Source organism: Phaseolus vulgaris, chromosome 3, assembly GCF_000499845.2.
Source record: "Phaseolus vulgaris cultivar G19833 chromosome 3, P. vulgaris v2.0, whole genome shotgun sequence".
Taxonomy (NCBI): domain Eukaryota; kingdom Viridiplantae; phylum Streptophyta; class Magnoliopsida; order Fabales; family Fabaceae; genus Phaseolus; species Phaseolus vulgaris.
This window is the reverse complement of record NC_023757.2, coordinates 21,218,928-21,230,087: the sequence shown is the minus strand read 5'-3', so window position 1 is coordinate 21,230,087 and position 11,160 is coordinate 21,218,928.

The window sequence follows — 11,160 nt, the reverse complement described above, 5'->3', positions numbered from 1 at the left end:
CTCTCGCCCCCATCTCCTTAGCCAACAGCATTCCAGCGATCAGGGCCTCACACTCTGCCTGGTTGTTACTGGCTTTGAAAGCGAACCGCAGGGCCTACTCAATCAACAACACATTTAGCCCTTCCAAGATGACGCCAGCCCCACTACCATGTTGGTTGGAGGAACCATCTACAGAGAGTACCCATCTGAAGGCTGCTCCTTCTTGGTGCGTGCCCGCCGAGGAGAGCTCTACCACAAAGTCAATATAAACTTGGCCTTTAATAGGGCCTCTGGGCTCATACTGCACATCGAACTCTGATAATTCTACTGCCCAACGCACCATCCTTCCTGCAACATCCGGGTTCTATAAGACCTTGCGAATGGGAAGGTCTGTCATCACTATTACTGTAAAGCTCTGGAAGTAGTGGCGAAGTCTTCATGCTGAGAACACTACTGCCAAGGCTGCTTCTTCTATGGCCTGGTATCTCACCTCAGGCCCCTGCAATACTTTGCTAACAAAGTAGATTGGCTTTTGTACCTAGTCCTGCTCTTGCACAAGGACCAAATTGTTCGCCCGTTCTGTAACTGCGAAGTACAGACGAAGTGGAGTACCCAGTTACGGGTTGCACAACACTAGCGGACTGGCCAGGTACTCCTTCAGCTTCAGGAATGCCTTTTCGCACTCTCTGGTCCATATGAACCTGTTATTTCCTCTTCAGACACTGGAAATAGGGATGCCTCTTATTTCCCCTGCTGACACGAATCTAGACAAAGCGGCCATGCGCTCTATCAACTGTTGTACCTCCTTTACTGAGATCGGGCTCCTTATTGTTATGATCATCGCACATTTCTCAGGATTCGCCCCTATCCCATGCTCAGTGAGTAGGAACCCCAAGAATTTAACTGCTTATACCCTGAACACACACTTCTCAGGGTTCAGCTTCAACCTGTACTTAGCTATTGTGGTGAATAGCTCATCTAAATCTGCTACATGTTCCTCCCTCTGTTGGGAGGTGACCACCGTGTCATCCACATATGCTTGGACATCTCGCCCTATCATGGGCGTTAGCACTCTGTCCATCAGCCTCTAGTAGGTCGCATCTGCATTCTTAAGCCCAAAGGGCATCACCTTATAACAATAACAAGACAGTTTTGTCATGAACGTTGTCTTGCACTCGTCCCTAGGGTGCATCCTGATCTGATTGTAACCAGAAAAGGCATCCAGGAACCTGAGTAGTCTGCAACTAGATGCACTGTCTACAAAAGCATCAATACTGGGCAGTGGGTAGGAGTCCTTCGGACAGGCCTTGTTGAGGTCTATGAAGTCGATGCACATTCTCCATTTCCCACTAGCCTTCTTCACAAAAACCACGTTCACCAGCCACTCAGGGTATTGAATCTCCTTGATGTGGCCTGCGCTGAGCAGCTTTTGTGTCTATTCTCTAACGACTTGACGCCTCTCATCATTGAACTTTCTTCTTCTCTAGCGAACAGGTCGGACCTAGGGGTCCATGGTGAGACGATGACACAGGAAGTCAGGATCTATGTTGGGCATGTCTGAGGTAGACCATGAAAAAGAATCCAAGTGTCGCGCTATGACTTCGGCGATCTGGTCTTGTGTCTCTTGGCCAAGGGATTTTCCAAGTGTAAACTTCTTCCCACCGATCTCTCTCTCCAACACGTCTTCCGCTGGTTCGGGTCGTCTCTCCCGGGCGATCTTTGCTCGGGTGACCCCTTCTTCCCTTGGAGGTTGGGTGGTAACAGCGAACACTCCTCTCTTTGTCTTGAGGCTATTCTCGTAACATTTCTTAGCCTCCTTCTGGTCAGATTTGATAGTGATCACCGTCCCTCCAGGGAAGGCATCTTCATCTTCATGTGCCTCGTCGAGGCTATCGCTCCAATCCTGTTTAAAGCAGGTCTACCCAAGAGTACGTTATAAGTTGATGGAGCGTTAACAACAAGGTACCTGATGTTTGCGGTGCGTGAAGTTGTGCCATCTGTGAAGGTCGTTCTCAGCTCTATGTGTCCACGCACTTCTACCTGATCTCTAGCGAAACCGTACAAGCAATCGGTATAAGGTCTCAACTGATCTGAAGACAATTGCAGCTTATTGAAGGTCGACCAGAACATCACATTGGTCGAACTTCCCTGGTCCACGAGGACGCGATGCACCCTCCTTCCTGTTGTCACTACCGAAATCACCACCGGATCATTGTCATGTGGGACGACGTCCTGGCGGTCGGCCTTGGTGAAGACGAGGTCGACATCGGGAGTTCGATTTGCCTCCTGTACCTCTACTTCCATCACCTCTCGTGCATATTTCTTCCGCTGGGAGGCGGTGCATCCTTCTCCTGAGAACCCTCCAGAGATGGTGTTGATCTCACCATGAATGGGTACCTCGTGCCCCTGATCACCTCCTGGGGCTGCTGACGCCTGAGCCCCATGTGGCTCTTGGAGATAGTCCTTCAAGAAGTCGCTCTTCACTAGCTCGTCCAACTGGTACCCCAGTGACAAACAGTTGTGTATGGCGTGGCCATAGGCTTGATGGAATTCGCACCAAGCGTCCTTGCTGGGCCCTAACCTTTTGTCAATCTTTAGGGGTGTCTTCAATATTTCCGCTATGTTAGGAATAGCGATCATCTCCTTCAACTCTACCCGAAAATTGTGTCTGGGGGGTACGTCCTCCCTTGTTCGTGCCCTAGTTTGGGGCTTCCTGGTCTCGTAGGGTTGTTGCTTCCCAGGGCCTTCTTTTTTGTCGTTGCCTCATGCACTCTCATGGGCTGAGGTCGACCTGTCGCTTGAGGTCGGATGGAACCAACGCTACTTTGTTTTTTTGTGACCCAATCTTCCGCGACAATGTGTGCCATAACCCGACGCTTAATCTCGTAGAACATCTTCGGGCAATATCTAATCAGTGAGTCGCTAAAGGGCCCTGGTAGCACTCATTTTGTGAAGGCGTGCACTATCATGGCCTCATCCTTAGTGTTTAGCCTCACCACTTGGACCCCAAACCTGTTTAAGAACTCTTTCAAGGACTCTCCCTGGTATTGATTTATGTCAAAGACATCGTAAGAGATTGGAGGGGGAGCCCTATTGACGAGGAACTATTCTCCGAACAGCGTTGAGAATTGGTCGAAGGTAGTGATGTGTCTGTCAAGGAGACTGACAAACCATTCCAACGCTGCGCCTGCCAACGTGCTCATAAATAACTTGCAGTACATGGCATCAGAACCTCCCGAAGCATCATCTGGGTGTGGAACGTTCTAAGGTGAGCCTCGGGGTCTTCTACACCCGTGAAGGTGATCTTCAGGCCCATGGAAGTGACTAGTATCACAACGTCCATGATTACCTGAGAGAACGGCATGGGGCGTGCCCTAGGTTGTATGGGTGGGGCACGCTCATCCACTGCGCGCTCCCCCGCCTGTTGCAAACTCCTGTGCAGTTCCTCATTGGTTCTGCGCAACTCTTCGTTGCTTGCTTGCAATCTGGCCAGATCAACCTAGAAACGTTCTTGGTCTATTATGGATGCTGCAACGGCCTCCTGAAGGGTGTGCATAGTCTTCATGAGTTGTTGCATGGTGACGTTGTCCCCTCCTGAGGACACAGTATGATGTGATTCCACTAGCCATATAGAGAATGATTCTTGACATTCTTAGGAATCACCTTGAGCTGGACATTATAGAGGCACTTTTCTTAGAGTTGGATCATTGTTCTAAGACAAGAACTCACCAAAAACTAGTACCAAATCCCAAACTCATTTGGATGCTCCACATATTGTCAAATTGAATCAACAAAGAGAGGTACAATTAAAGGAACCGAACAGAATTGAATTAGCAAACATTTGAACCGAACAAAAGTGTAATTAAAAGGCAAGAACAGAACATAGGTGCTGGAAAAAATAGAAAAGCCGAACCAAACAACTCAAGAACACAAGACAACATGAACAATTGAAAGAGAAGGAAGGAAGGAGAAGAGAGTGCTCATGAAGATGGAAGGATGTTGGATGATCTCGCCACTAAAAGTGTGGAATGCTCCTAGATAAGAGTGATGCCGCCACTTGAGGACTCCATTGATCCATCAAGATAAGACTAGAGAAGAAGGCTCCAAAAGCTCTCCAAAGTTCACTCAAAATTTGAGTAGAGTTTTCTTAGATTAATTCCAATCTGAATTTTACAAAGAGAGCACCTCTATTTATAGCCTAAGGTGCTGAAAATGCAAGCTAAAAAAATTCAAATTTCCCTCCCAAAGCTAGCTAAAACCGGCGCCTATTTCAAGCCATGAGGAAGGTGTGACTCCTTCCTTCACTTTGGCACCTCCTATTCTACTTCTACACCTATCTACTAACACACCCCCCTAAAGCTCCTAACTAAAGCCTAAAAGATGCTATAACAAAAGAGGTTTCTAAAGTTTCCCTCTAAGCACCTTCAACTAAAGAAACTACAAAAAGAGAAAATAAATGTCCTCTAGCTCCCAAAGCTTTGAACATGCTTCTTGTAATCCTTTGAGGTGGACTTTGACCTCCATGGGCGTCCTCCATTTGTGCCTCCACCTCTTCTTGAGCTTGATGATTGGCCTCCATGTCCTCTTGAGCTTGATCTCCATCACAGTAGATCCTTGTCTCGTACTCCTCATATTGCTGGTAAGCTCTTAATGCGATTGTGAGTGCGACCTAATTTTATCAGGCCCCACGGTGGGCAACAAATGTTCTCGCTGGTTGACTTGGTTGTCGGTTGAATCTAACGGCAGTCTTTAGCCCGCCTGTCTCTGCCTAAGAATCAAACTTCCTAGGGTTGAAGAGCTTCTCACCTGTAAAGACAAAAGGGTGTCTTTGCGGTCGTTTGCACTCCGATGCTCAAGTCAGTACTGGGGGAACGAAACAGTAAGTGTATAAAGTAGTTTCAGTCTTTAGAAACGATGTACTTTGCTAGGGTTCTTACCACCCTTTATATAGGTTGTAGCTAGGGTTTGCTTCTGTTCTGTTACCCACATATAGGGTTCCTGGGGGAACGTCCTTGCACCGCTATTACACAATCTTAGCATAATCTGGCACATAAGACTTCCCTTTTACTGGAGTGCAACGACTAACAGTATGGCCGCCAAGGTACCAACTCATGCACCAATGCTGCGGGGCCATCTGTTCTATGGGTGCCCTAAGTATTCATGTGCCATGCATGCAGTCTACCCTTGGAAACCCTAACCCTAACGGACCTTAGTGCTTCTAGGGAATCCTTACTTGTGCCGCACCCGAATGCGCTATACACACCACACACATGGATCCCTCGTATTTTAGGTCTTCTCTTATATCTAGGTGTTTAACTCGTATCTGATATGATTTCTGGGGCCCACCTTACGTGGTCCACCACTACTATCAGACACCGATGTCCGATGTTTGATATCTTTCTCTGAGGTCTTTCTCTGGCATCGATGACCGAGGACTAGCCGGTACAAAAACATTAAAAAATATAAATGTAAAAATGACTTATTTAGTTAAATAAATTACTCTGTTTAATGTAACTGGTTGATTCTTTATGTTTTTTTTTGTTTGGCTTGAGTTAAACAATTTCAGAGGAAAATTTATTAAAATCTTCTAATAAACATGATTTTCAAAATATCAGTCATATATATCATGAAAAAATTATTTTTTAATATACTAATTGTACTGGCCAGACCTTACACATAAGCGTCAGATGATGACATCGGACATTAGTGGTCTGGTCGCATAAATGGGCCACGTAAGTGGGTCCCAGGAATAATAATGAGTTATCATTCAGACATAAGAAATACCTATTTCACGGGAGAGTTCATGCATGAGGTGTGTATAGTGCATTCAGGTACAGCACAAGTAAGTGTTATATGGAGGCGCTAAGGCCCATAAGGGTTAGGGTTTCCATGAAAAGATTGCACGCATGGCACGTGAATAATTAGGGCACCCAGAGAACAGATTGCCTCGCAACACTGGTGCATGAGTTGGTACCCTAGCGGCCATATTGTTAAGATTTTACACTCCAAAAGAGGAAAGTCTTGTGCAGTGGCTGCGCTAAGCTTGTGTAACGCGTCACATGATGCCTCACCAATAACCCTAATTCCACTTAAGGAAAGATCCTCGTGGGACAGGGAGTTGACCTAGATACAACCTATATAAAGGGTGGTAAGAACCCTAGAAAGGTACGTCGTTTCTAAGATTGAAACTGCTTTACATACTTATTGTTTCTTAGCCCAGTATTGACTAGATCGTCGGAGTGCAATCAATAGGTATGGCCCCATTTGTTTTAACGGAGCCACACTCGATCACCCAAGGAAAGAGCAGAAACCACCAAGAAATAGGAGAAACCACCATCTGCCTTTGAAGTCTGCGACGGCTGAGTCAACTGGCGAGAACATTTGGTGCCCACCGTGTTAAGAGCCATCCAACAACATGAGGAATTTGAGGCAAGGTGCATTTGCATTAGAAGGAGGAGACAGCGTCGCCATGCAACAACTCATGGAGACCATTCGTGTCCTTCAGCAAGCAATGGCAGTGTCTAGAGCATAGCAGGACAGGGTTTTGGCTGAGGTTCAAGCCGAACAGGCAGCCAGCCAGGATCGAGTCCAGGTCGATCTGGCTGTGTTGTGTGCAAACAACGAGGAACTGCACATAGCCAACGAAGAGTTGCGTAGAGACTTGCAACGCATGGGGGAGCGCACCAACGATGAGCCAAACCCACCCATTACTGTTAGGGCTCGCCCCAGGCCTTTTTCCCAGGCAATCATGGATACGGTAGTACCAGCTAGTTTCATGGTTCCAAAAATTGCCTTCACAGGTGTTGAGGACCCGGAGGCCCACATCACGGCCTTCCACACCCAAATGATGATCTCAGGAAGGACGAACGCCATGCACTGCAAGTTGTTCATGAGGACGTTCTCAGGCATAACATTAGACTCGTTCATTAGCCTTCCTAATGGACACATCACCTCGTTTTACCAGTTCTCGAACCTGTTTAGGGAGCAATTCATTGCCAACCAGATTCCCCCTCCAATTTCTTTCGATCTCTTTGATGTGAAGCAGTACCAAGGAGAGCCCTTGAAAGATTTCCTGAACCGATTTGGGGCACTAGTGGTGAAGCTGCACACTACAGACGAAGCCATGGTGGTGCACGTCTTCAAGTGTGGGATCTTGTCAGGACCTTTCAGTGATTCCTTGATAAGGTGCCGCCCTAAGACGTTTAGTGAGATCCGCCGCAGAGCAGTGGCCCACATCAGTGTAGAAGAGGAGTTGTTTGATAAGCGGGGAAGTCTCGGCCCTGCCCGACCTTGGGGAATTGGTTGTCCTCAGCCCATGAGGGTGCACGAGGCCACAAAAGAGAAGAAAGCCCCGGGAAAACAGCGGCCGTATGAGACAAGGAAGCCTCAGACTAGGGTGCGGACCAAGGAAGGTGCACCCACTAGACACAGTTTTCAAATGGACCTTAAAGAGCTGATTTCCATCCCTAACATGGCAGACAGACTGAAGTCTCCAACGAAGACCGACAAGAGGCTATGGCCCAACAAAGATACTTGGTGAGAGTTCTGTTGGGTTTAATAGTCCCATAGCTAACCTCATAACTTTGTTGCTTTAAGTACCTGCACTGCATTTTAAACCAGAATTGCACCTGCACTGCACCAGATTTTAAACCAGAAAAAAAACAGCAGTATTGCATAGCATAGGACATGGTTTTAAGGTGCAGAATTAACTCCCTGTTACAGCTAGCTTCACCTAGCCTGGTGAGCTATTTTTCTCCCCCTTTGGATTCATCAAACAGCATATAAGCATAGGGAATACAGGGATATAAAGCAGAAATTATAACCATAATAGTTCAGAAACAGAAAACCAAATTGTTCAACATTACAGAAACTTGAAAACTGATAATGAAAGCATTAAAAACAGAAAACTACTGATCCTTGTAGTAAAGCTCTGCAAGCTGTGCCTGAACTCCTTCAATCTGATTATCAAGGTGTTGGAACCTTGCATGAGTAGCCTCAAAGTGTGCCCTTTGTTCTGCAGACATGACATCAAGACGGTACAGCACTTGCCTCTCAAACATAGACATTGGTTCTCCACGGTATTCTGGACTTTGATAGGCAACTATGGCATTTGCAGCAACTTCCTCATGTTCAGATTGGGCAGCAGGGGAGTCATCATCCATAGGAATAGCTTCATCCTCATCTTCATGTTCTGCTTGAGTGTCCTTCTCCTTGAGGACCACCCACTTGTTTTCAATTTTGTGAAAACCCATTTTGGTGAGAGTTGAAGTATCAATCTCACTTACAGCTTTGATAGGGTCATTTCTCTCATTTGTAACATCAATACCAAAGTAATCAATTAATTTGGAAACAAGAATAGCATAGGGAAATCTGTAATCAGCCAACCTTTTTGACTTGAGCATGTGTTCGTTGACAATGAACACCCAGTTTACCTTAATCTGGTTCATGATGCAATATAGGAGAATAAGATCCTCTTCATGTAAGACAGCATGGTTTGTCCCTCTAGGAATCAGTTGCCAAGCTATGATGTATGCAACTAGACGTGGAGTGAGGTTCAAATGCCCTGCATGGAATCTGTTTATGCTCTCTGTAGGATTCCTCATGCAACTTTTGTAATATTGCAGCTTGTTGAATTCTGAAATTCCACTGGTATTTCCTTTCCCTACTTTCAGTCCAGCATATTTTATTCCAGCCACAGAATTCCACACCTCACTTGTGATCTTCATCTTGGTCCCTTTCACATAAGAGACAACATTCTTCCCATCCAATGTGAGGTTAGTATAAAACACCTTAACTAAGTCAGGATAGACATTACCCGTTAATTCCAGCATCTTTTTCAGTTTCTGGTGCTTCAACACAGCCCTTGTTTCTACCAGTTTTTCAGATTTCAGCCAGTTGAAATCCAGCACCTTGGGTATGTTGATCTGCTTCCTGCTTGTTTCATGATTGTAGGCATTGATGCCTTCTTCATTTCCAGCGAACCATCCTTCTAACACACCTTGAGAAGTGGTTTGCTTTCCCTTGCCTTTCTGTTTTTGTCTTGAAGACGAAGCCATGGTAACCTGAATTCTTTTCTTGATTTCAAATGGTGAGAATAGAAAGAGAATGGCCAATGTGGGTAGCAAGTATTCACACAGATTTATAGCAGAATAAATGGATTGATATGGCAGTTATGAGTGGATATGCATGAAGATATTATGCTTCTGAATTTTGTGCAGAGTATCTTTGAAAATAAGCACCAAATCTTTAGGGTCACGATGCATACACTCAAATTCTTATTGAGCACCCAAACCATCAAATCGGTTACATAACCATGACCAAAACCGTCAAAGGTACAGAGGTTAATGCCCACTAAATCAGTCAAGCAGTCAAAGATCAGAATTTCTCTTTCCTAGTCATCAATGCGTATCAGTGCAGAAAATAAACACATTTAATTGCGAATAAACAGATTTAATTTTTCACTGCTAGGTACAATTGACATTTATAATACCCAATTCATTAAGCAGAAAATTAAACCTATCTTTGGCTAATGGTTTTGTGAACAAATCAGCAAGTTGTAAATCAGTACCAATGAACTTAATATCACATGTTCCATTAGATATGTGTTCCCTTAGAAAATGATGCCTTATTTCAATGTGTTTGATTCTTGAATGCATGACAGGATTTTTGGTTAAGTTGATTGTACTTGTATTATCACATAGCAGAGGTATATGGTTAAGTAAGATACCAAAATCGTTCAATTGTTGCCTTAGCCATATAGTTTGAGCACAGCAACTCCCTGCTGCAATGTATTCTGCTTCAGCAGTGGAAAGAGCTACACAAGCCTGCTTTTTGCATTGCCATGAGATCAAGCTTGATCCAAGCAAATGACAGGTTCCACTTGTGCTCTTCCTATCAATTTTGCAACCTGCAAAATCTGAATCAGAATATCCAGTTAAGCTTAATGAAATGTTACCTGGATACCACAAGCCAACTTCTTTAGTTCCTTGCAAATACTTCAAAATCCTTTTGACAGCATTGTAGTGTGATTCTTTAGGAGCAGATTGAAACCTTGCACACATGCACACTGCAAACATTATATCTGGCCTGCTAGCAGTGAGATACAGTAGTGATCCTATGAGTCCTCTGTATTTGGTTTCATCAACAGAAATTCCAGCTTCATCATGATCCAAATGACAGCTTGTTGAGAAGGGTGTGCTGATTGGTTTACACTTGTCCATTTCAAATTTCTTCAGCAGATCCTTGCAATACTTGGCTTGACTTAGGAAAATGCCATCCTTGAGTTGTTTGACCTGCAAGCCTAGAAAATAGTTCAACTCACCCATCATTGACATTTCAAACTCACTCTTCATGACTTTCACGAAAGCTTCACACAATTCTCCATTGTTTGATCCAAAAATGATGTCATCCACATATACTTGGACTAGAATTGAGTCATCTCCTTTCTTCTTAATGAACAAGGTCTTATCTGATGTGCCTCTGTCATAGCCTTGTGAGGTGAGAAAATCACTTAGCCTTTCATACCATTGCCTAGGAGCTTGCTTGAGTCCATAGAGAGCCTTTTGGAGTTTGAACACATATTCTGGATGTTGATGGTCCTCAAAACCTGGTGGTTGTGAGACAAATACCTCTTCATTTATATAGCCATTTAGAAAGGCACTCTTCACGTCCATTTGGAATAGCTTGAACCCTTTGATGCATGAGAAAGCAAGCAGCAGTCTAACAGCTTCTAACCGAGCCACTGGTGCATATGTCTCATCATAGTCTATTCCTTCTTCTTGATTGTACCCTTTAGCTACAAGCCTAGCCTTGTTTCTGGTGATCACTCCATGCTCATCCATTTTGTTTCTAAATACCCATTTTGTTCCAATTACATTCATCTCAGGTATTCTAGGAACAAGAGTCCAGACCTCATTAAGAGCAAACTGATTCAGTTCCTCTTGCATAGCTAAAATCCAGTTACTGTCCTTGAGAGCTTCCTTCAAATTCTTGGGTTCAACTTGAGATACAAAAGCCATTGCTTCACAGAAATTGTTCAAGGATTTTCTAGTTGACACTCCTTTCTCAATGTTCCCAATGACATTATCAAGGGTTAAGTCTCTTGGGGTTTTCCACTCTTTTGGCAAACCTGCAGCTGCAGTAGATTCTTGTATAGCATGTGTATCAGCAGTATCAAAATGA